The 3,788-nt window shown below is 43.9% G+C and overlaps 1 pseudogene; it reads right to left on the bottom strand.

Annotated features, from left to right (window-relative positions):
* Positions 1 to 477: 477 nt before the first annotated feature.
* On the bottom strand, positions 478 to 595 carry LOC126104201 (5S ribosomal RNA; annotated as a pseudogene).
* Positions 596 to 3,788: the final 3,193 nt, after the last annotated feature.

Raw genomic sequence — 3,788 nt, forward strand, 5'->3', positions numbered from 1 at the left:
AATAGTCTGCAGATTCAGAAAACGCAAAAAAAGTAAAAATTGAACTTTTCATGGTTTTGAGTCTTCCCGGAGCCCCTTAAGTACAAGCGCTAAGGACCTGTCTGCTACCGTATCAGTTACGAATGACGAGCTTTTTTCAGCGTCACGATGGGCACAAAAGGTGTTTCTCACACTAAACCTACAAAGTCTCACATCATCCTCATAACCCACCGAAAGTTGATTAGAGGGCATTTTTGTGAAAGAGTCCGTCCAATACTTTTCAATTAACTAAACTAAACTAGACTCCGTCCGAACGGGCCATGAAGGCCCAACGGTACCAACCGGTCGCCGTGTCATCCTCAACCGACAGGCGTCACTGGATGCAGATATGGAGGGGCGTGTGGTCAGCACAACGCTCTCCAGGCCGTATGTCAATTTACGAGACCGCAGCCGCTACTTCTCAATCGAGTAGCTCCTCAGCGCTGCGTGCACCCCGCTTGCCAACAGCGCTCGGCAGACCGGATGGTCACCCATCCAAGTGCTAACCCAGCCCGACAGCGCTTAACTTCTGTGATCTGACGGGAACCGGTGTCACCACTGCGGCAAGGCCGTTGGCAATACTTCTCAATTACTGTTCAAAAAGCAGTAAAAAGATCTTGCCATAATCTTGGACGAGCATCTTATTTGGAATGAACAAAGTGCAGCTTGCCGGTAATCTGTGGTGTCACCGCTAGACACCACACTTGCTAGGTGGTACCCTATAAATCGGCCGCGGTCCGTTGGTATACGTCGGACCCGCGTGTCGCCACTATCAGTGATTGCAGACCGAGCGCCGCCACACGGCAGGTCCAGAGAGACTTCCTAGCACTCGCCCCGGTTGTACAGCCGACTTTGCTAGCGATGGTTCACTGACAAATTACGCTCTCATTTGCAGAGACGATAGTTTAGCATAGCCTTCAGCTACGTCATTTGCTACGACCTAGCAAGGCGCCATTACCAGTTACTGTTGATGCTGTAAAACATGTACCGTCAAGAGCGATGTTCACCAACTATGGATTAAAGTTAAGTATTCCAGCAGTATGTACTATTTTTGCTAGTCTCATTTCCTTGTCCTGTTCCAGACCTCACGCCAGCCTGCGTGAGCTTAAACACGTGCCTTTCGGCTTCCTTCATAGTGGATTGGCTGTCTTGCCAATCCACAACATAATCTTTCTCCTGCCTATATGCAACGCAACAGTTTACAAAAATATTTCCTTTCATTTTCACGAGTCCGTCTTGATCACATAGATTTCTTAACACATGTTTAACCTGACGATGATTTGTATCGGAATATTTTAACGATCTGAAAATGGCGATAAGCCGAAACCGGTCATAAAGTGTAAACAAATCTATGTCATCAAGACGGAATTGTGAAAATGAAAGTGCTCAAAATAAAATGATCGCCGACTCATATACAGACTTTGTGTCTTCAATTGAAAAAAAAAATTAAACAAAAATTAGTTCAGTCTTTAGTCGTGTCAATTTTTTACTAATGTGATGAGCTCCCCTTTCCAGCACAGACAGTGAGAACTCGACATGACTCGAGCCAGTGGTGGACAGTTGCATAAGATACGAGGGGTGTTCAGAAAGTAAGTTCCGATCGGTCGCGAAATGGAAACGACTGTGATAATTGCATAAAGCTTTGCACAGATCTGTCGGGGAGTGTCTCTATTATGACCCTAGATAGCATCAAGTCGCTCTTCTCATTTCTGAGCTCACAGTGAGCGCGTAAAGATGTCTAGAAAATAGTGTTCCCCGCCAAGTACGAGGACCTGCTGAGAAATTTCGCCTCAAGCTATGCAGCCAACATTACATAACTGTCGTGCGGTTTCTTCTTCAAGACAATTCTCAGCCGCATTCTGCAGGGGCAGTGAAGATGCTCCTGCATCGTTTTCAATTGGAAATGTTTGATTACCCACAATACAGCCTGTAATTATCTCCCCCTGAGTTTCATCTCTGCTCACATGAACCGCTGGCTATGTAGACAACATTTTGGCACAGAAACCGAGCTGTAGGCCAGGGTAGAGAATTGGCGGAAAGCACTGGCGGCTGTCTTCTATGATGAGGGTATTGGAAAGTTGGTACAACGCTACGACAAATGTCTAAGTCAGAACGGCGACTACGTAGAGAAGTAGCTGGAAGGTGTAGCTAACTGTTACAAATAAAACATTTCTGATTTTCACTATGGTTTCCATTTCGCGATCAATCGGAACTTACTTTCTGGACAGCCCTCGTATGTGTGCACCGTTCGGCTGTTTCACCACATCAGTCCTGTACTTAGATTGGACGCCACTGGATAGGCGACGTGATTTCCACACGCTCTGTGTCTTTTATTGATTTCCGGCTCACTGCTTCCTCAATACTCCTTATCATGATACAACTACAACACCAGATAGTCGCCGAGTGGGACAGCGCATTGGTTGGCACAATGGACTCGCATTCGCACGGACGCGGCTCCAACCCGCGTACGGCCATCCAGATTTAGGTTTTCCGTGCTTTCTCTGAATTGTTTAAGGCAAATGACGGGATGATTCCTTCGAAAGGGCAAGGCTGCTTTTCTTCGTCAATCCGAGCTTGTGCTCCGCCTCTAATAACCTCGTTGTCGACGGGCCGTAAACACTAAACTCCTCCATACAAGATCGGATACTCCGGCTTCTTGACTGTACCTTTGCAGAACGCTAAATATTTCCCCACTTTTTCCCCCTTTCCAGCCAACCAACTATGGGTCAAATTTCCCGGTAACCTGCGTCTTACCCAAAACCACTCAGCATTCAAGAGGAGATTAAAGCCTAATATTTTATCGTAGTTTTCTTTTTTCTGTATCATCTGCTAATCTTTTCATATTAGTTCTCGCTCTTCTTGTGAGCAGTCAACTTATTCTGTCATGACTGTTTCTGTTAGGTGTTGTGACTTACATTCTATAAGAACGTAATGAAGAAATTGCGTACGAGGGGAAAGGTGTGTGTGTAAATTATCTTGAGAATTTTTCTTGTTTTGGATGTCGGGAATGGCGCTCGTAATTTAAACTGCTTAAACATGCGCACGCAGCCGCGGCAGAGAAGCTGCGATACAAGAGATGAATTAGAAGTGATCTTTGCTCTGAAAAGATGCGAACCAGATTTATTCGTTGATATCAAAGAAAGGAGAGGAGACAGACAGTTGAACTCTGATGTTAGATGTGAACAGTCGAGGTTTGGCTTAGTAACAGTAAGCAGGAAGCAGTGGAGAGTTTTGGGAATTGTATTGTGGATTAAAGGAAGATTTATTATGGAGAGAGAAGGAACTGATTTTAACGTTGGCACCATTGATTATGGTTTTTGTGAAGAATGGATTACAGGAAATGATTAAGTTTGTTGTTGTCTAAAGAGGGCATATACATGTGCACTTTAATTTTTGTAATTATTGAATTATAGTTACGTGATTTCAGAGAAAGCTAAGCTGTAATTGAAATTTCATTAAATGTAATTAAGTCAAATGAGATCAGATTGCTGTTGAGTTCATCTAACGCAGAGTGTTTGTTCACATCCCAAGAGTCAATTAATTTTTAGTTTACTTAAAACCATTATCATAAATCCTGAACCTAGAGTGATAGTAATGTTCTTGGAGAACGCAATGTACCTTTGCTTTATCTCAATAGTTGGATTTTTCAGCTCTGATATCGAGACACACTGTAACTATGAGAGCAGTTTGCATTATCCAGCGCGATACAGGCAAGAAAAATAGTGTAGAAAACGGATTCTGTCTTTAAGTAATTTTCACAAGGACCAGCT

The sequence above is a fragment of the Schistocerca cancellata genome, chromosome 1, assembly GCF_023864275.1.
Source record: "Schistocerca cancellata isolate TAMUIC-IGC-003103 chromosome 1, iqSchCanc2.1, whole genome shotgun sequence".
NCBI classification, from domain to species: Eukaryota; Metazoa; Arthropoda; class Insecta; order Orthoptera; family Acrididae; genus Schistocerca; species Schistocerca cancellata.